The sequence below is a fragment of the Podarcis erhardii genome, assembly GCF_964252035.2.
Source record: "Podarcis erhardii genome assembly, chromosome: 1".
Lineage (NCBI taxonomy): Eukaryota > Metazoa > Chordata > Lepidosauria > Squamata > Lacertidae > Podarcis > Podarcis erhardii.
The window spans coordinates 107,125,726-107,148,392 of NC_138497.1; the positions used below are offsets into that span (position 1 = coordinate 107,125,726).

The following is a 22,667-nucleotide window of genomic DNA, read 5'->3' on the forward strand; positions in this document are numbered from 1 at the left end:
TTCTGTGTTGATTGGAAAAATTCCGGTGTTGTGCACGATAGTGGCAAATGTAATTTCAGCCTCTGACTGGAGCAGAAGAGGGAGAATGGCATTTGCTCATTCTCCCAAGTTTGACGCAGAACCTAACAACATGGAGGATCCATTGTTCTTCCCCAGAAACTACTATTCAACAGCATGTCGCTTCTAACCCTGGGAAATTTAGCCACCATGACTAGTGGCCATTGTTGTGATGTGGGAGAGCAGTGATGGGATCGCCTGACTTAGGTAGCAGAGCATGCAGCTTCGCCACTGGGTGGGGGTGGGGTGGAAGGCAGTTTTAACCCTTGCCCTCCCAGTCTAAACCCATCCCCAAGAAACAACTATTTGCTCCACTTGGGGAAAAGAACACAGGTACTTCTACATTGTCTCCTGGTGAGACCAATGAAGATCAGGATGGGAAATAGATGTAGAAAATCGCATAGAAGGATTAATCACCCCTTCCCTTCCCCTCTGCCACTGATCCAATCAAAATGGGAGCTTCCTCAACCTGTTATTAATATAAATAAAAATTGTTGGGACAGAGCACAGATATGCAGCGTCATCACATCTGTTTTGGCTCCAAGTAGCTGATCTTTGAGTGGTGTTTTGTGCCTCCCCATAGCACCATATATTCTCTAACCTTTTGCGTTCATAAGCTCAAATAGCACTAGCTGCACAGTGCAGACTAGGATTTTGAAATTAGGCTGCGCCTGCTCTTCCGCATTTCTGTATATTCACGCAAGCATGGGTGTGCTTCCCACCTACGCCTTTGACAACCCGATTCATATAGTTATTAAATAGTAATTCACTTATAAAACATTCCATGTACATCATAACGACAACCCACGATAATATTGAAAGGTAGGTCTCCTTTTATTTCACTCTTTACAAATGCCACAAAGCTAAGTGGAAACCAAAGCGGGGGAAAGAGGAGGGAAGACTGTGACAATAGAGGTGGGAGGTCAATGAAGTGGTAGAGAGAGAAAAGGGGAAGGGGCCAGGGAGAAGTAGGGAGGCCTTAGAAAGGGGAAAGCCCTGAAGTAGAAAGGATGTGAGGCAGCTGACAAAGGGTCAAAGAAAGACAGGGGTCAACAGAGAATAACTAGCAGGTAGACCAGGAGACGGGAAGGTTAACTTGTGAACAGGGAAGCCAAGGTGATGTTTGCTTGCCAGCCAGATTGCAGAGCTACAAGCTGCCTTTAGTGCCATGCTTTCCTGGACCATCGGGACGTGGGTGGCGCTGTGGGTTAAACCACAGAGCCTAAGACTTGCCGATGAGAAGGTCGGCGGTTCGAATCCCCGCAACCGAGTGAGCTCCTGTTGCTCAGTCCCTGTTCCTGCCAACCTAGCAGTTTGAAAGCACGTTGAAGTGCAAGTAGGTAAATAGGTACCGCTCTGGTGGGAAGGTAAATGGCGTTTCTGTGCACTGCTCTGGTTCACCAGAAGCGGCTTAGTCATGCTGGCCACATGACCCGAAAGCTGTACGCCGGCTCCCTCGGCCAATAAAGCGAGATGAGCGCTGCAACCCCAGAGTCGGTCATGATTGGACCTAATGGTCAGGGGTCCCTTTACCTTTTCCTGGACCATGGGTCACCAAGTGGCACTGCAGGGGTACATGTGTTCTCGAAAGACTTTCCTGGCCCCACAGGGTTCTGAGACAGAGATCCTGTCTCCACTGAAAGATGCAGCCAAAAGAAGGCTTTTCCCCAAGTCTAATTGTGCTCTTTGGTCCCTCTCTCTCTCTCTGTGTTGCAGCTGTGGAAGGGAGAGTTGTGGTACCCCTGTAATGCCCACAACCATTTCTCTGGCTTGCAAATGTGTCCACGGGCCTCCCAAGGTTGGCAACCCCCCTGCCCATGCACAGCACTGGTCTGTGGGTATTCTGGGATGTTCTGAGAGCACTTTGCCTGCTACTGGAAACAATATCTGAGTAGCAGGTGTTTTGAAAGTCTAGCTTAATTATCTGTTGTTTTTGTTTAATTAATTCTCCTGTCTTGACACTTCGATCTGACACACATTACAAAGCTCAAGCAGACAGTTACTAGATAAAATCTTTTAACAAGACAACACAGATGTTATGCGGTGATTAGATTTATTCAAGGCCTCCATGAGAACATTATATTGACACGGTTTCCTGGAAATCACAAATACCAAGCTACACCATAATAACCTCTCTCCCGTACAGGTACACCCATTTCATGTTTAACAGCTCATCAAGACAGGTAGGCTTTTAAAGGTATCTATCCGTGTAGACAAAAATACAATAAATAGACACTGCAGAGCCCGTAGCAAAGCCTGGTTTTGCAAAGGGAACCGGCAAAACAATTGCAGCAAACGTTTACAGTAAAAATTTATCATGAGGAAAACTTGTCAGTGTGGTTTAAACTTTTTAAGGCCTACCTGTTCTGACGGTGTCCCTTAAAGCACAGTTAGAGCACAGAGGCTTATGAAACAGTTAAAGGTCAGAAACACCCTAGTCCCAGATGCACTTCCTTAGGAACAGCTCCTGCGTTTCAGTGCAACTTAGGGCCAACTAAGAATGCGTACGATTGCAGTGTTGTACTGCAGAGTGAAACATATTCTTTGAAAGTAAATTCTAATGAAATTGAGAAAGTGAAGTCCTACTGAAATCAACGTGCTTTGGGACTGGATACCAGTAATATGTATGTCTTCTGGTGGTATATTTTAACACCTGCCAACTGATCAGTGGTCAGCCAAACTGAATTCAATTGGAATTATTCTCAGGGAAATATATATAGGATTGCAGCTTTAGAATGACAGAATGTATAATGTATAATAGAATGTATAATGAATTTTCTCTCTTTGTCAGAGAGCTAACAGGTATATACTGCTAAGAATCGAAGTTCAAAGAAGAGCCATATACATTAACACGCTGCTTAAAATGTTACTATTGACATTCTCTGTGTAATTGCTTTTGTAGTTCTCTCAGAAAAAACAAAGATTCACTGAATGGACACTGGGATTTCCTTATTCTGATTTATTTTTAGCTGCATCGTGCTGTAAAGCTAAAGGTCACGAAAAAGAAATTGTCAAGAAGCATAAAATATTTGTTTTAGGTAGTTTTAGACAGGCTGTGTATTTTTGTGTGTGTGCTGAAACAACAAATAAAGTCTCTATCAAGACAACCTAAATTATGTGCTGATGAATGTTAAATTTCCATGGGTTAGGCTAGGCTATGGTTGTGGTGACCAGAAGGAAGGAAGACTAGTCCCCAGGCTGTACCCTAAAACAGCTAAGTAGGAGAGGGATTTGGGTATGTGCAACTTGTGATGCAGCCATGTGAAAAAGACTGGCAAAATTGCATTTTACATTAAACGATTAAATAACTGCAGCTTCTTTTTATTTTCATCTTGTGACTCTTTTATTTTCATCTTGTGACTTTTTAAAGGAATCCCTTTTTAAAGGGGTCCATTCTTCAATTAACTCTGTGTTGCAGTACAATCCTAAATTAAGACTCAAAGTTAAGTCCTACTGAGATCAATGGGGTTTACTCCCAGGTATATGGACATTGGTTTCAGTCTTAAGATCTTAAAGTCTATTTCTGAAGCAGCAACAATGGTTTGTACAAACAAGATCTGCATAGCTCAGGTTCATTAGCCAAAAACAGGTCACAAAGCAGGACTGATATAATAAGCACATTCTGCCACAATTGCTACTGCCACTTATACCAAGCAAGGATATTAGAGCTGCTTGTGGAATTTTAGATACAGGGATGCTCTAAACACACTGGTTTGTGGTTGCATGTGGATCTGGGGCTGATAAATTAATATTTATCAAAGAAAATTGTTTCCACAAACTCTTATTGTATAACAAGATGTTGACAGAAGCCAAGTCTCCCATTTCTCTTTCTCGTAATATTTTGTAATACAAAAACATCTTCTGATTGCTTGCTAGATAACATGTTTTAGTTCAGGGCTGATGGTGAAATAAAAACAAAATGATTATATGGATGGAAAGGGAAGGAATCTTAATTATCATCCCATATATCTGCATTGCTTAATGTCTTGCACACAGACGTATTCACAATTGTGAAAGAAATCTGTGAATCTATGGGTGGAATATCTTGTATACAAATTCCACTGAACGTCTGAAGGAGTGTTTCCACCCCCATTGTTCAGCACAGACACTGAGATCCACCTCTGAGGGCGTTCTGGTGGTTTTCCCTCATTGTGAGAAGTGAGGCTACAGGGAACCAGGCAGAGGGCCTTCTCAGTAGCTGAACTCCCTCTTGTCAGATATCAAGGAAATAAACAATTATCTGACTTTTAGAAGACATCTGAAGGCAGCCCTGTATAGGGAAGTTTGTAATGTTTGATGTCTTAACCGTGTTTTAATTTGTTGGAAGCAACTCAGTGTGGCTAAGGCTACCCAGTCAGATGGGCGTAGTAGTAGTAATAATAATAATAATAATAATAATAATAATAATAATAATAATAGGAACTTCTGAATGTGGAGCACATCCCCCCCCACTGCCTTTCTGTTATGCTTTGCTGCCTTTTTTGAAATAGGATTGTTGAAATTGGGCTTATCAGACACCACTGCATGCAAGTCTTACCCAAACTCTGATCCCGACCATGGTGGCAGGTGCACAGGAAGGTCTATGCTACATTCCAGCCAGAATATATGAACATTTCTGAATGTTCAAGTCCTATATTGGCTTGAACCAAGCCTCAGTTAACTTTTTGTGTGCGACACCATTAGCTGAATCATGAAATGGTGTTATTTTGAGCATATTGGAATTCTTTTTCCAAGTTATGTGCTGTTTAGTACAGGGGTCAGCAATTTTTTAAAGCTGCGGGCTGGTACACTGTCCCTCAGACCTTATGGTGGGCTGGAGAAGTGGCACCGGGGGGGGGGGGCGGGGAGCTGGAAGAAGAGGCAAGGGGGGCAAGTAGTCCTCCTCCCCACCCACCAACCCTAGCCTCTGCTGCCGCCGCCGCCGCCATTGCTGCTGCTTCTTGTGGGTAGGCAAAGCGAGCGCATCCACTCCACTCTGGCCCACAGGAGCACCAGGGCGGTGGTGGAGGGAAGATGAGTGGCGCGAAAGGGCTGGCTCCAGAGAGGGGCTGCTTAAAATGGCACTCAGCCAGCTCAGCCCAGCCCCCTTCCTCCTCTAGGCAGGGTGGGGAGAAGCCAGGAGGAGGGAGGGAGGAGGCGCTGCCACGGTGTGTGGGGGGGGAATGGAATGGCGCAGCCTGAACGAACAGAATCCCCACGCCGATCCACGGACAGCCTGCAGGCTGGATCCTGAAGGCAATTGGGCCTGATCCAGCCCGCGGGCCTTAGTTTGCCGACCCCTGGTTTAGTAGCTAGGGATGGGGGAGAAACCTGATTTAGTTCACATTTAAGGCCAAAGCTACGTCACTCACACTTTTGGAAACAGCAAGTGCACTGAAACACAGCCATCCTCTGAAATTCTCACTTCTCCATGAAGTAAGCTCCCATTTGGGTGGGGCAAGGCTTGCTGATCAGCACTGATTGTGCACTCTATTAATATCTTCCTAGTGCAGCTGAGCAGGCTCACTGTCTGTACCTATCAGCTGATTGGCGATGAGAGCAAGCCCCCCGGACTTTAAAGGGGCTCACTGCAACTACTGATCAGCTGACTGGCAGCTCCAGTGAGCCCCGTTGAACTCTGACAGGTGGGCATAGCTGCTCACCTGCCAAAGGTGGTGCATGGAGCTGGGGGCATTAAGGCTCTGTTCTGCTGGTCAGTTCCAGTTCCTCACCCTTCATGTAGTGTAAGCATGTCAGATATAGGCTTGTGAGGGCCAGGTTCACACCTGTACTAAGCCATGATGGTCGCTGGTTGAGCTTCGGCCAATCACTCCCTATTCCCTGATTTAATAACCTCTCACGGCATTGTTGTAAGGGCAGAATAGGGTAGTAGTGATATGAGCACCTCAATCTCAATAGTGGTGACAGATTTCAGCACGTCATTTGGTTCAATGTCCTTGAGATCAAGGTCACTGGAGACTTACAGAATTTCTACAATATAAGATTATTTTTACAATGTATATGCTGAACATAAGATGGAAGGCTCATAACATTGGCACTCCCAACAGATTCAGATTCCTCATTAGGTTTCTCTGGAGCCATAGCTTATGATGCTGTGCAGAGAGAAAGCATCTTTTTTTGAACCCCAGCCCCACCCCAATGCACATTTTTCCTTCTTACACACTTAAACAACCCCCTCCCCACACACCTTGATGTCATAAACTCTAGCTGGACAAGAGGAGTAGAAGAAAGAAATACTCCCTTATACTGGGCTTCCAGAAATGCCTCCAGCTCTTTAACTCCTGTGAACTCACCACCCCAGCAATCCTGTTTTTCTGCATAATCTTACCGTACCACTATAAAATCATGGGAAAAGGGGATCCCAAAAAAAAATTTAGTCCAACCCCCAAGGGCATTACAGTACCCTTGGAGGAAGGAAGGAAGGACACAAAGTATCTGGAAACTATTTGTTCAAATTTAAATACCACAGCCCTCCTCAAGAGGTCAAGCCTGAGAACATTTACCTGGTTTGGCTCTGGAGCAGCTCAGAGAGTTTGGAGACAGGTGTGTGTGTGTGTTTATACACACACACACACACACACACACACACAGTGGTACTTTGGGTTACATACGCTTCAGGTTACAGACGCTTCAGGTTACAGACTCCACTAACCCAGAAATAGTACCTCGGGTTAAGAACGTTGCTTCAGGATGAGAACAGAAATCATGCTCCAGTGGTGCAGTGGCAGTGGGAGGCCCCATTAGCTAAAGTGGTGCTTCAGGTTAAGAACAGTTTCAGGTTAAGAACGGACCTCCGGAACAAATTAAGTTCTTAACCCAAGGTACCACTGTGTATATATATACAGTGATACCTCATGTTACATTTGCTTCATGTTATGTTTTTTCAGGTTGCGTCCCGCGGTAACCCGGAAGTACTGGAACGGGTTACTTCTGGGTTTCGCTGCTTGTGCATGAGCGCTAAATCGTGCTTCACGCATGCGCACAAGCGCCAAATTGCGCCACGCACCTGTGCAGATACGGCACTTCAGGTTGCGGGCTTTTCATGTTGCGATCGGGCCTCCAGAACGGATCCCGTTCGCAACCAGAAGTACCACTGTATATAATATTTTCTTACGAAAAGAACTGGTTTGGTTTAGGGACTCCCTGACCTCGTCATTGCTCCTGGGACGTGCTATCTCTGCGCACTTTCAGCAGCGCTCCCAGGATACAACCTGCACATTATTTTTTTTAAAAAGCAAAACAGATTGCTATAGACACATCAGAAGTCTCCAGGGCTTTCCCCCCTGCTCCAAAGGGAACTGGCCTTTCAAAGGCGGCCTTGAATATCCCATGGTATTACCTGCTCTTGGATTTTCTACTGTTCTGAAAAACACTCCATTACTTTTTTTTTCTCCTTCTCTTGCACATAAGGTCCTGGAGAGTTGTAAAGAAAAGAATCAAAATTAAAATATGCATTAAAAACACTACACTTCTAAAGGATATGGCTGCGATCTGGTGCAATGACGCTATACTGTAATCTTTGGTAATGAGTTCTGTTGAGGTCGATGAGATTGAACACAAGAAGAGCCCCACCGCCTGTTATCGGATCAAAGGTGCATCTAATCCAGCGTTCACTGTTGGGATGTGAAGGCAGAAACTCTCCCCTGTTTGCCACCAGCATCTAGCATTCAGAGGCATACTGCATTTAAGGCTGCTGTTTTATGGCCACTTTTCTGGAAGCCCCAATGGGGAAGAGCCATGGCTCAGCGGTAGAACATCTGCTTTGCATGGAGAGGGTCCCTGGTTCAATCCCTGGTATCTCCAGGAAGGGCTGGGAGAGGGGGCTGTCTGAAACCCTAAATAGCTGCTGCCCATCAAGAGTAGATGAGGGCTTCCCAGTCTGTGGTCTGTGGGCCACCATTGGTCCACAAGCTTCATTCAGGTGGTGTGTAATGCGTCTCTGTGGATTTATGGTCAGGAGATGGCACATCCACCATGTTAAATATTCATGCTGCTTTTTTATTGCTTCTTTTAATTCTTATATTGTACTTTATTGAATTCCAGTTTGAATTCCAGTATATGGAATAATAAAATCAAAAATGTAACAAAGAAAAGAAGCAGTGAAAAACCATACGGTATCAAGTATAGCGCACCTTACAGAAAAATCATTAAGTGGCCCATGGGAAATTTTTCAAATGGTCCATGGGAAAAAATGGCTGGGAACCACTGGAGCTGACAATACTGAGCTAAAGGGACCAATGGTCTAACTCTGTATAAGACCCAGGTAGGTAGCCGTGTTGGTCTGACGCAGTCGAAATAAATAAAAAAAATTGTGCATGCACACAAAAGCTTATTCCCAGAACAAACTTAGTTGGTCTCTATGGTGCTACTGAACAATTTTTAAATTTATTTCGTCTGTATAAGACCGCTTCCTATGTTCTTGTTGCAAGTGAATGTGCTGTACTTAGAATCAGGGGTGCAGCTCACATAATATCCATGAAATCTGGGGATATTCTGGTTTGACTTTGCTTTTGTTCTTTGTGCAAAGAAATATTTATTGTATTTATTTATTTATGAAAATATTTATTTGTATTTATTTCTTTTTTTAAAATTAAATTTGCATACCACCCTATACCTCTAAATCTCAGGGCGTGTGTTTAGAATACACACACATACATACACACAGTGTTTTGTAAATAAAAATGTTCAAAGCAGTGTTCAAAAGCATAAGACAACAAATCATGAAATTTTAAAATAAAATGAAACCATAGCTAAAAACAATAAAATTTAAAAGTCAAGACGATGGACAGGGAAATCAGGCAGGGCTTATTCCAGCTAGGATTTGTTTTGACCATCCCTGGACTTGCTTCCCATTCCAGACCAGACCAGTGCTTTGCAAACTTTCTAATTTCGCAGCACCCTTCCCATCTTGACCGAAGTGAGTGGAACTCTCCCTTGGATGGGAGGCAGTGAGGCAGGATCAAGGGAGCAATGGAAAAGGGTGGAAATGGTAGGGTGAACTTTGTAGGAAAGGTTAAGCACTGGGAAGGGCGAATATAGTCAGCAAGTTTACCTCTGTTCAGATACTGAACTTAGTTATCTAAGCGGAAGCTGCAGCAAAATGTTGTAGTGGGTAGATTGCTTCTGTTCAAGGTTTCAGCCAGCCAGGTCCTGTTTTATGACACAGACAGTCACTGATTTTCCAGTTGTCCCCACCCCCCCTGCCAGCATTTTGTAGCCACCACACATGCTCAGTTCTCACTGAGCTGCACTTGGGCTTTTAACCTCCTTAGTGCCCCCCCACCCCACTATTTTTGTACTTCCAGAAATCTTGTTTCCCCAAACCTGCTACCTCCCTCTTGTGCTTGGTGATGTTTTGGAAACATAAATTCACACCAGGGAGCTTGCTATTAGTTTATACCAAAGGTGTGGAAACCTCAGGCCTGGGGGCTATGTAAGGGTGAAAATGAGTTCGCTATTCATAGGCAAACAGGAATTTCATGTAGGAAAGGGAGGGAAGAAGAAAGGGTATCTCCATTCATTCTTCAACAGTCCACATGCTAGTTGCAGAGGAAGGAAAACTCAACTCTTCATGACCAGCATGGAAACAGTGGGCTAGTGTTGGAGGGGTGGATTGCTATGTCCTTCTGTGCCGGTTGCCTTGGTAGAACTTGGGAGTACATTTAACCCGCCCCCCCAATAAACCCCTAACCTGTGACTAACTTGTGTTTCAATGGTAGTTGTTTCTCCAAGGTCAGCATGGAAATGCCAACTGCTAGATTCTTAGCAAGCTGGCAACTTTGGTTTTTTTTTTTGGCAGGCTAGTAACTTTTGAGGACTTATTTACAAGGCTGAAGTAAATAAACACATGCAATTCCTGGCGACAAGCTATTCTGTGATGGTTAACTACATTTTACAGTGGTACCTCGGGTTACATACGCTTCAGGTTACATACGCTTCAGGTTACAGATTCTGCTAACCCAGAAATATTACCTCGGGTTAAGAACTTTGCTTCAGGATGCGAACAGAAATTGTGCAGCAGTGGCTCAGCGGTAGCAGGAGGCCCCATTAGCTAAAGTAGTGCTTCAGGTTAAGAACAGTTTCAGGTTAAGAACAGACCTTCAGAACCAATTAAGTTCTTAACCCGAGGTACCACCGTATTTCATTCTCCCTCTAAGAAGGCATGCTGGGGACGGAGGCATGATGTCTTGCCTCCTTTTTGAGAGATGCTATTGAGTAGCTTGCTCATAGATAGCAAGTGGCCCACAGGCAGCCACTGAACTGCTTTGGCCAGGGAAGATAGCAGAGTTGATAGAGCATAAGACTCTTAATCTCAGGATTTGAGCCCTACACTGGGCAAAATATCCCTGCATTGCAGGGGGTTGGACTACATGACCCTCACGGTCCCTTCCAACTCTATTATTCTCCTATGACCTGGTCGTAGTCTGACACTCTAACCACTACTCAACGCTGTCCTCGTTCCATTTCCCCCATTCTTTTGCCTGGAAGACCATCTTGTCTCCCCATTTCCACCCCTGCCAAAACTTTAGCAAGTACAAACATTTTTAAAAAAGTAGTGTGTGGGGATAAACAGAATTGCATACTTAAAAACAACAACACCCTGATCCTTGGTTGGCGGAGGAACCGTTTCTGTGCGTCTCTAACTCCTTGGCAATGCCTTGCCATTTCTGAAAACCCCAGAGTCCCATTTCTCTCTCGGGGGGGGGGGGGCACCCTAGCCTTGGCAGGCGAGCCTGTAAGAGGAGAGGCCTCGGAGGAGAGCACGTTTCCAAAAAAGAAGTGCTTCTTCTGGTGTCTCCCTCGGGACTTCCACACGTGTTTGCAAAGGCAGGCGACGTCTCTCCTCTCCTCTCTTTCTCCCGCGCCAAGCCCAGCCGGGACCTTACGGGAACCTGCTTCCTCGCTAGCCGGTTAGTGGAGACACGCCTTAAGGAAGCGGCGAGGGAGGGAGAAGCAGCAGCAGTTGAGTAGCAATAGCAGCAGCCGCAGCAGCAGCAGCGAAGGGAGGCAGCCGCTGGGGCCTCTCGTCTCCGCGCCTCGGCAAGAAGACGCCGCCCCGGGGAAAGAGGCGCCGCGCCGGGAAGGCAAACCCATGCGGACTCACTAAGCAGGTGCCGGGCTGGAAAAGAAGCCAGGTAAGGGCGGCGCGCAGCTTCGGTGGTCGCCCCTGCGCGCAGCGCGGGGAAGGCGGATGCTCTGCGCGCAGGCGGGCGGCGCCTGGGCCTAGCGGAGCCGCGGGTTCGCGTGCGGGGTCTGCCCGGCTCGACGCCGCAGCTGGGCAGCGCAGGAGCCGGTGGTGGTTGCGGTGGCGGCGCGCTTCCTTTCCGCTCGCCACGAGGCTTCCTCCGCCGCGGGGCCCGGTGCGCGCCAGGCTGCCTTGGAGCCTCCGAGCGCCTTTCTCCTCGGGGCTTCCGCGCTCGGCTGCGGGCGCCTGGGAAGCCCGGGGGCGCCGGCGTCGTTGTCTTGCTCGGCAGGGGGAAAGGGGAGCCCGGTCCAGGCCTCGGGGAGGTGCTGCCGCGGGGACTCCGACTCCTCCTCCTGCTGCTGCTGCTCCTCACCGGCCGCCTCCCTCTCCAGGCCAGGCGGCGAGAGAGTCCCCGGGAAAGCAGTGGCGGCGTGGCTGAGCCTCGGAGGAGGAGCAGGGTCTCTTCTCTCGGCCGGAAACTGTGAGTCTCCTTGTGGCCCTGATAGGGACCTAAGAGGCAGGGGGCTTTATCAGGGTTCTCTCTCGACCTCCCCACCCAGCCCGAGCCTGGCTCAGCCCCAGAACCTGTTGTCGATGCAAGGGGCTCATGTGGTACAGGTGTGAAGAAGGCGAGGCCACCACCGATCATGTGCAGAAGGCTTTGTCCTCGCGGTGTGGCTGATGCTGAGCACCCCTCGCATTTTCTTTGTTTGGGAGCTAACCCACAGGTTTCTACTCGCATCGATAGATGGGACTAGTGGGGCAGGAGTAGTACTCGCCCTTCCTCACAATCTGTTTTGATTCTGAGGGTCAGCTTCCCCACCACATGTGATGTAGCAGTGGACTCAGTAGTGCTGTGAACATGGGCTAAGTGCTCTCTCCCCAATTGAATAATCCCAGCATGTCTCAGCATATCTGGGTCAAGGGGAAATTCCGCCGAGGGTGAGCCTTAGCACTTCTTGTTTTAGAAATGAGAGGCCCCTCAACAGTATAACCTTATAGGGAAAATTATGAAGTGATTGACTTATTTATTTTATTTATTAACTTTGATTAGGACTCTCTCTTTTTTTTTTTAAGTGGTCCATCCCAAATCAGTTGTCTGGGTGTTCTCTCTAGATTCCAGTTTGTAAATAGTAACTAATTCTCTTCCTCCTCCTCCTTATTATTGATTTAATGCAGGCAGTATAAAATGGGAGTGCTGTGAAAGAGTATGAATGGAATGCAGGGCTGGCCCTACTGTTAGGCAGAGTGAGGACTTCAGGAGAACTACATCTCTGTAAAGCACATGTTGTTGTTGCCATGGGGACACTGGCAGCAAAGGTCTTTCAGTGACAGTCTTGTTTCCTGGTCTGACCATATACCTTTACATACATTGTGAGTTTCTCCACATTCCCTGCCCCACCAGCCTTCAGGAACTTGTCGCTTAGTGGTTGCAAGTCATGAGGTTAATAATTGTTTATGCTAGAACCAGCACTTGCATGTGGGTGGGTGTTGGAACTGCAGGGAAGTTATTTCCAGTTGTATTCTTGAGGTGAGAGTAACATGGGCTCTGCCTGGAGTATTTATATCTGCCTGTTGCCAGGGCTGGCCTCTATTGGGGCAACTGAGGCATCCCTCACATCGTTTTATTGTGTTTTTAATATTCTGTTGGGAGCTGCCCAGAGTAGCCGGGGAGCCTGGCCAGATGGGCGGGGTATAAGTACTGTAGTAAATTATGATTATTATTGTTACTATCCGTTGCATCTGCCATCCATCCGGAACTCTAGGCTGCTAGTTAAAATTCTGCTGCATCTCCTGTCACCATGGCAATGATGTTTGAGGTCATTGAAGCTGGCGTGAAGGAATAATACTACTATAGCAATGGGCCCATGGATCCTTGTTTAACCTCAACAGGAAACCACAGGAGAAGCAGTACAGGAAGTGAGAGGATGCAAGGTTTACCTGTAGGTATCTAATGGCCGGCTAGCCAAGCTAGACTTCTCTGTGGCTTCTGGTGCACTCATGGTTGGAACATATATATGTGGATGTTTGTGCACTCCCACAGAAGGAGCGATTGTTCATCAAGCCTCACTCACCTGAGACCTGGAGAAGCAAGAGGTCAGGTCCTCAGCCTGGAAGCAGTGGTGATAGATATGGTGCTCTTTGAAGATAGATTCGTGACCCTGTGCAGTGGCATCTTAAAAACCTTTTACCCTGTTCCAGCTCAAACTGTATGTTGAGCCAGCTACATATAGCCTTTAACCAAGTGCTTAGCAGAGTATCATGATATTTTCACAACCCCTTGTAGGGAAGCACAGAGTGAAAGAGTGTTCAATTCAGCCTGTGTTACAAGCGGCCAGGTTTTTAAGCATTCAAAGCCAGAACTGGCTAGGTTTTTGTATGATTTGTATGACTGGTCACCGGATTTTGGATGATTTGTATGACTGGTCACCGGATTTTGGATGATTTGTATGACTGGTCATCAAATTTCACCATGTATTTCACAAATAGTGATTCATTTTAGTTTTTGCTTTCTAAATCTGGGAATAAGCCCAAAGTATGGTATAAGATTCTTTCACATTAGTCATTAAGACCCTTTTCCTTCCCTCTTTTTTTAAACCAATGCTTAGGATTGAATCTCAACCCATCTACTTTTATAGAAGCAGTCATTAAGTTATCACTTGAGCAGAAAGTTTTGTGTTACTGCAAACAGATTGGTTAACAGCTGCCTCCTTGTGTCCTTTCCCAGTTCAGACATTCCTCATGTGGAGGTTTATCTGATATACCAATCCTCTTCAAAGACCCGTCAAAAATAAGGTTAAGGTTTCTGGGTGGGTGAATTTTTTTGCCATTAATAGGTGTCTGTTAAGCTCAATGCACTTATTTTTGTGTGTTGAGAATTGTTAACCAACACATAGAATGAAAACTGCTAATGACGCCTTATGAAGCATTGATCTTGGTTGTTGGATAGGTAGTACTCTATAGATAAGTACATGTGAATGGTGTGCCCTTGTAGACCTCCTATACCAAAATTTGGGGGGGGGGGAATAACAGGGCACACTGCTTTGAATGATGCAGCAAGCCAAATGATATCTAATCAGGCCTGCATGTTCATGCAGTTCTAGTAAACTCATAGTTTGACTTACTGTGTCATGCGAACCAGATGCTACCTTTAAAAATCCTTAACCTTTCTGTTCTCCATCTAATGGTTCTGTGTCTAGAAAACTTGATGCAACACTTTCTTGATAGGCTTAATTTATTTTTTTAACCAAAGGGAGGTACATTTAGAAAGGATATATAGTGGTACCTCGGGTTACATATGCTTCAGGTTACATACGCTTCAGGTTACAGACTCTGTTAACCCAGAAATTGTACCTCGGGTTAAGAACTTTGCTTCAGGATGAGAACAGAAATCGTGCTCTGGCGGCATGGCAGCAGTGGGAGGTCCCATTAGCTAAAGTGGTGCTTCAGGTTAAGAACAGACCTCCAGAACGAATTAAAGACTTAACCCGAGGTACCAGTGTACCTTCTAATATTCCAAGCTGCTTAGGGACAAAGGTGCAAAATGCCCAAACTTATTTTAGTGACTTAATTAAGTAGTTTGAATTGTGCTGTTTTCTCATATATTATGCTTAAAATCTCAGAAGCAGCTAGACATGTTTCTACTAGTTCTTAATCCTATTTAAGTGCACCCATGATACCTAGAAGCAACTTCCATCTACATCCTAGCATGCATGCATAGAGGGAGTGGCCTACAAGTGGTTGTGTTTTGTTAAACTTGACTTCCTTAGTGGCAATAAGAGGAATGTAGGTCATCATCAGCAAGTCTGGTCCTGTTTCAACGTATTGACAAATCTGTCACATAGAGGAGGGAGAAAGGTTGTTTTCTGCTGCTCCAGAGAAGCGGACACAGAGCAATGGCTCCAAACTACAAGAAAGAAGATTCCACCTAAACATTAGGAAGAACTTCCTGACAGTAAGAGCTGTTCGACAGTGGAATTTGCTGCCAAGGAGTGTGGTGGAGTCTCCTTCTTTGGAGGTCTTTAAGCAGAGGCTTGACAACCATATGTCAGGAGTGCTCTGATGGTGTTTCCTGCTTGGCAGGGGGTTGGACTCGATGGCCCTTGTGGTCTCTTCCAACTCTATGATTCTATGGTACTTCTGTAGAGCTTTACAGAAGGCACTTCTTGCAGATACTTGTTAATAATGTTATGCCGTGCCTGATCCCTTTAGATTTAACATGGCTCACTGCATAAACAACACAACTTACAAATTCATTGCAATGTCATTGAAGGGATAAAACTGCCACCGACTAAGAAGTAATAGAAAGTTATAGGTTTTGCATTGTTTATTGCTAGTCAGTAGGGAAAAGCATTTTGGTACCTTAGAACAGTGTTCCCTAACCTGTGAATCCCAACCTGGGTCACAAAGCTTGCCCAGGTGGGTTACAGTCTTTATAAGTAAACCCGAAATAAGCATTGGCTTTAATTTGTAGCTGGGTCCTAATTGAACTGCAGCCTATCAGCAGCAGCACTGACCTCTGCCCATTAACCAGTTGCTGGAACCCATGATGCAAACATCCTTGCTGAATGTAAGCACACACTTGTTTGTTCCAACTTCTTCCTGCCCAGCTGGAGAGGCATTGTAATTCCTCAGTGCCAGCCATGGCTTGCATCTATTTTCTTTCCTTGCCGAAGCAACTCTGGGAAAGAGAAGCAGAGAAGGCTTTTGAGGAGCTCCTGTGGGAGAGATGGAGGAAGGTGGAGGGGAAAAGGGGATGTTGGGGAATGATAAAAGGTGTAGCTGTGACAATCTTGTTTAGGATTGCAGTCTGTTAGTGCTGTGGACCTATATAGAGTAACTCTAGTGGAACTCAGTGGAAATTACCGCTGAGTAGATGTTAGTATAGGACTGCCATCCTAAACACACTTAACAGTGCAGCCCTAACCATGTCTACACAGAAATAAGCCGTATTGAATCCAGTGAGGCTCACTTCAAGATAAGTGGGCTTGTTTTCCAGCCTTACTAAGCAATATAGCCTACTAAAAATAGCGAGAATTACTTCTTCTAAGTGAGCATGTTTAAGGTTATGTCGCAAGGATGCAATCCGATGCATAGTTACCTGGAAATCAGTCCCATCAAATCTGCTTCAAGTCATAAAACCAAGCTATGGGTGGTGATGCTTAAATATTACTGTTCAATTGATTTGTGGATTTCACCGTTTTATCTGTTGCCCCAAAATAAATAACTTCATGTTGCAAAATGGGAAGGTGGAGAGGTGTTTAGCACCTGGCAGCTCTTTCCACATGTTACATGAGCTGTAACTAAGGTTTGGCAGATGGCTTATGGTTTGTGCAGGAGATCTAAAGCATGAGCCCGGGGTTTGTATGGCACATTAAGACAAACCATGCTATAGTTTAGCACAGTGCAGCAGCAGAACAATTGGGATGGAGCAAAGCAGCTGCAGTCTTCTCTTTAGGCACCTGTGCATTCACACTAAACTTGTGTATTTGCACCAAGTCATGCGACGCAGGCTGTTGGGTCTGATTTAACTCTGAAGAAATCCGGCTGCCATAAGGAGGATGGCTTGCTTGACACATTAATGTGTCTGGGGGGGAAATATTGATGCTGAAATCGTAGACCCTCTTACCTGGGAGTAAGACCCTTTAAAATTGTTGGGATTCACTTTCAGTAGATGTGTATACACTTAAACTGTGAATCAGCAGAAAATAAGAAGGAACACAAAACAACCACAACAAATTAGAAAAAAGATACATTGTTTGAACTGTAGAATGCAGTGAATAGGATTAAATGACATATTGATGCAAAAACCTAGAATGCTTGTAAATTTGGGACAGTTTTTCCGTTAAATACTCTACATATTGTGACTCGAGAAACTTTACCTGCTTGTATCTAGCCTTAACCAAAGTGAGGGTGGGAGGGAAGAAAGAAAAATCTAAAAAGCTTGGTCCTTTTCTTTTTAGAGTCAAATGTCAAGCTGCTTCCCTCCCTGGTGTCCAAATGCAATCTCTTTTTAATTAAAAAGGAGGGGGAAAGCCAATTGCTTGGCTTGCGCCCCTGGTTGATAGCAACGAAGAATACAACTTGACTCCCTGTGAACAACTCAGCTTCAAAAAAATACCAAGCGCCATTGCCTTGCAGAACAGACAGTGTTACTGTTATTATTGACCAGTTGTCTTTGTGATCACTTAACCTGAGTTTTCCTGTAGCCACCAACTAAATATTTTAGTCTTTAAGTAAAGCATACTCGGCATATGCCTTAGTTCTTCCATACGATGAACCAATGTCATGGTTTAAAACTACAATTTTCCTTTCAGTTTCCTCCATCTCCGCTTTACTCGAACTTCTGTTGTTGCCTTAAACTGCCATTTCCACCTTCTCAATAACTGTTCTTGTTTCCATGCCATGGCCAATGCCATGATGCAATCTATCTTCACTTTTTACTCCCCTATTGAGCTCTGACTTCATGCAACTCCAGGATTGTGATGCAGCACTACAAATCCTCCAATGGGGGCTGCATGATGACAGTCTTACATTTTTATTATATAGAGAAATATAATGCTAAGAGAACCTTGTGCAGTAGTAATGCCTGCAACAATCGGATATGGAGGAACCAACCTTGTGCAGTATGGGAAAAAATACAAGTTAAGTGACTAGGAACATAGGAAGATTCCTCATACTTTTAGACCAGCGGTGGCCAAACTTGGCCCTCCAGCTGTTTTTGGGACTACAACTCCCATCATCCCTAGCTAACAGGACCAGTAGTCAGGGATGATGGGAACTGTAGTCCCAAAACAGCTGGAGGGCCAAGTTTTGCCATGTCTGCTTTAGACCGTAGGTCCATCTATGTCAGTATTGTCTGCAATGACTGGATGTTAGTGGGTCTCCAGGATTTGAAGTGGGTGACTTTCCCAGCCTTACCTGGAGATTGAATCTGTGGCTTCCTTCTCTCCTACAGCCCTTCCCCTGGATCTTAACCTGGCTGTTAACTATGTACAGTGCAGAGTTCACGCTGACTTGATAGTGGCTATAATAGTATAGTTAGTTTTATTATTTTATTATTTATTTATTATTTTATCTCCAGTGGTAATGCTCACAAGACTGCTTTTTCTGCCGAGTTTTAAGTAGTGCACCTGTTCTAGCTAGTTATTCTGATGTCCCAAAGCTATATTAAAAGGAGGTTGCATGCAGACCTAATTTGAAGATGATATGGGTGTGCTGAGCCATTCTTGCATTCTTGGCAGCCACAGGTCTTCCTGGGAGAAAAATGAAAGCTGCAGTGATCAGTCAATTAATCAGTTAATCAATTTAAAACATTTTAATCGACTGAAAAGTGTTGCCATTTAATTTTTTTATTAGCTGAGTTTAACAAAAGTTAATGGATTGTATCTAAGCCATACCCAGAGCAGGCCCATTGAAATCATTGGTCATGTCTGTAGATTTCAATGGGCCTGCAGTTTCAATCCATTTATTATAATACAAGACATTACAAGAACAACCTCCCCCTTTCCTGTTTTACCTGAAGAAATGCCTCTTGGAAATAATATGAGCACAGCATTTTTAAAAACAAGGAGCAGAGCTTTTTTCAGCTGGAGCTCACCAGAATTCAAGTGGGCACCATAAGAAAACAAGGGAGGTGTTCCTGGTGAGCTCTGGCACCTCTTTTTCTAGAAAAATAGCACTGACAAGGAGTATATTTTCCCCACAAAAAACCTGTTGTTTTCTTCTTCTTATTTAAATATCTTGTAAGCCCAATTGAACAGTGGGGTTTTCTCATCTAAACATTCATAAACTTGCATGATCAGTCAACTGAGATTTCATATGACAGGCATTGTTTGCTTGTTAGAGTGGGGAACCTGTGACCCAGGGACCAAATGCAGCCCTGCAAGCTTCTCTGTCTGATCCATGGGACTCTCTCCACTCTGCACTCCCTTCTGAGCCACACACCCTCTCCCCATGCCATGTCCTCCTTCACTGGCTCTGCTTTGTTCCTTCCTCAAGTATTTTTGCCTGGCTAGAATGTGTCCTCGGATAATCCCATTTGCTTGCCTGGCTGAAAGATTGAGTGGCATGCATGTGTGCGTAGAACCTACTTAGAAGGCAAAATGTTCATTTGTTGCTCTGGCCCCATCCACCACTGCTGTGTGGCCCCTGGAAGGTCGCTCGGAGAATAATGTGGCCCTTGGGGTGAACAAGGTCCCCCAACCCTGTGCTAGAGGTTCAGATATTGAAATGATGTACACTTTAATAGCCACATGACTTGAATGCATGGTCAGAGACTGATTTTGGGTTGTTGTTTTTTGGAGAAGAGCTTTGATTTTGAAAGAAATAACTGGCAGCAGATGATGTCTCGGAGGTGAATTATTTATAGTTTGGAGTGCGCAGACAGGATTTCACTCTATCCCACCCCATCCCTGGCTCTTACATCTGTTCTGGGAACTTCAGCCTTTGCTTTCACAAAGCTCGCCTCACATGGGTCGGAGTAGCATATGCGCGAAGGTTGTAAATAGCTGGCGTTACCTGTGGAGCTTTACCCATGGGCGCAGGAGTAGTTTCTTGGTGGCCAAGCAGAGACGTTTGTGGAAACGTCTCTCTTTTAAAAAGCATATATTTGTTTTATTTCAGGCCACATGTGAGGCAGCAAGTAGACTAGTAAAGATTCCTGGATGGTAATCATTTTTGTAGGCTTACAGTCATACCTCATGTTACGTTTGCTTCAGGTTGAGCGTTTTCAGGAAGTAACGGACCTGGAAGTAACGGAATAGGTTACTTCTGGGTTTCACTACTCGCACATGTGCAGATGCGCAAAATGACATGTGCATGCGCAGAAGCGGCAAATCGCCATGCGCAGATGTGGGTTGTGTTCTGTTCAGGTTGTGAACGGGCCTCCGGAACGGATCCCGTTCACAACCAGAGGTACCACTGTATTGGCAAGGCAAGCTGTAAAAAAAAAAAAAGGAAAGGAAAGGAAGGAAAGGAAAGGAAAAAAGTCTACATTGTAACAGGCTTGTGCATTTTAACTTTGGGAAGGATGGGAGAAAAATTCCATATGGCTCTACAATGCCTTTTGAACAAGGCTCAACAAAGCGAGGGTGTAATTATAATTGAATTTGGTGCAAGGCTGAACGCCTTTCCTTCCAGCACTTACAAACAATGGGTTATCAGGGTGCAACTGATGATCGCATTTGATAAGCTTGTCTTTCTCATTCCACAGCTAATCTGCTAGCACGCAAAGGCGCACCTGTTGGCAGCTGCTTCTTAATTTACAGCCTGTGATACTCAGAGTGCTGTGCTGGTACAACCGCCTTTAAAAAACAAAGGAAAAAAGAACAGTGGATTGGTTGGTACTGGCAACATATGGAACAAGAGGATGCACAAAAGGGTTAATGGGATTACGTTTGGAGAGAGACCATAGTTCAGTGGAAGAGCACGTGATTTGCATGGGTGAAATCCCTGGCCTCTCCTATTCAGATGTTGCGCGTTATTATCATCAGCATACCAGATACAGGGGGCACCTTGTCCCAAATCTCCTTTAACAGTTGAATCCTGACGAGATGAGTGGTGGTTTCCAGGCCTGGAAATTGGGTTGCATGCCAGCTCTGGGTAGGGTTGTTTCCTCTCTGAAGGAGCTGTTGTGTAGTGTGGGGACTGGACCCAGGCGATGATAAATCTCATTTGATTACTGCAATGCATAATATGTGGGGCTACCCTTGTGCCTGGTTCTGAATGCAATTGCTTGAGTGCTCAGCAGGACACTTAGCTTTACACATACCATACCCATATTGAAAGCTCTGCGCTGCCAGCCTGTTAGCTACTATGCCAAGTTCAAGGCAAATGTTTTTGACATTTAATGCTCTAAACAACCCAGGAGCCAGATACCTTGTAGGCCACCTCCCCTATATAGACCAAGCTGACTCTGCGTGTTACTACTACTGAAACATTGCCTTGTTTACATTCTCCTTTGTCTCTGTTGCAAGCGCACTGCAAAGGTGTTTAGCAATCCAGGGTTCTTCTTAGCCGCTGAGCTATCCTTCTCATATGCTCCCATCTTAATTAATTAATTAATTAAATTTATATCCTGCCGTTCCCCTCCCCCCCAAAGGAGTCCAGGTATTTTTAATATAAGTTTATAGCTGTGTGGTTTTCTGGGCTTTGAAGCTTGGAAAGGCCACACTGGATGGGGTGTAAGTGACCAGAGAAGGGTGCTAGTCTTCACTGTTAACAGAGAAATTTGTCCCCATGTCCTTTTCTTCTTTCACTGTCCCCCAAAGTTTCAATTACTTGGGGGGGGGGAGAAATCACCTGGCTCATGAAGATGGGATAAATGAAGGAAAGTCACATCATGTCGATAATAATAACAGCCTTTCCCTTTGCAGAGTTTAGTTTTGGGATGGGGAGAAAATGGATGCAACCACAGCTAGTGTTGGAGTTGTTTGGTGGTGCTTTTAACAATTTTTTTTTTAGGTTAGCTTATTAAACTTGTTCATCACTTTTCACCCCAAGGTAGCAATTAGCAGGAACAGGATAAAAATACAGAGATACAAGATATAACAAAACGCTTATTAAAACAACACAAATAAGCTAAAAAGTGTCCATTCACACGATGACTTAAAAACACACTGAACCACCTTCTTTAAAATATACTGTGGCTCATATATTACCAAAAGCCCTTTAAAGCCCTTTGTTAGCATTGGAACATATGTGAGGAGCAATGGTAATAGATTATTGAAATGAGAGCCCTAACTGGGCGCAGCATAACATCATCCAGCATGTGCTTAAACATCTGTATGATGTCTACCTCATTCTGTTGAGACTGGAATGATGGATGTGCCACAAGTTGGCTAAGTGATTATAGATGTATGCTATATTCACAAATAACTTTTGCATCACTTCCAATATCCTCTGTATCAGAATTCTTTCAAATTCTCCCCAAACTCCTATTTATTGGGTAGGCAGTTTGCAAGCATGACATTAGGTTCAGTCTTTGCAGACCAAAATGAATGAATAAGATCTGAGAGTTAATAGCCTCACCAGGGATATAAAAATAAAAATAAATAATAAGTAAAAATAAATTTATTATTTATACCCCGTCCATCTGGCTGGGTTTCCCCAAAATTTCATATTCCTATTCCCTCGCCACCCGCAGCTATCCGCTACTGCTCTGCTGCAAAAATCCTTAGTCTCATCTAGTGTTGCAAGTCTCTCGCTTGTTTTCAATTGATTCTGATCCTAAAATCTTCCTGTGAGCCTCACAAAATCACTATCAGAACTTCCTTCTACCCCTGGCAACACCCTCTTTTCTTTCTACAGCGAGTAGCTCTAGGTAGCATTCATTTTTCTTCTGGTATCTCCCTTCTCTTAGTCTTCACTAGTGCCCTTTCTTCTCTCTTTCTCTCTGTGGCTTCCTATCTTTGCTATGTATACT

At 44.8% G+C, this 22,667-nt stretch overlaps 1 protein-coding gene across 2 annotated transcripts in view; it reads left to right on the plus strand.

Annotated features, from left to right (window-relative positions):
* The first annotated feature begins 10,105 nt into the window (after positions 1-10,105).
* The window catches only part of GPD2 (glycerol-3-phosphate dehydrogenase 2), an 87,383-nt gene continuing 74,821 nt past the window's right edge, over positions 10,106-22,667 (plus strand). The window contains exon 1 of one of the 2 annotated variants that reach the window (XM_081871882.1): positions 10,106-11,192. The gene's annotated coding sequence lies outside the window, so the exon portion shown is untranslated. Of the gene's footprint in view, positions 11,193-13,054; positions 13,186-22,667 lie in introns of those variants that run through there. The other variant, XM_081871883.1, reaches the window with a different exon arrangement.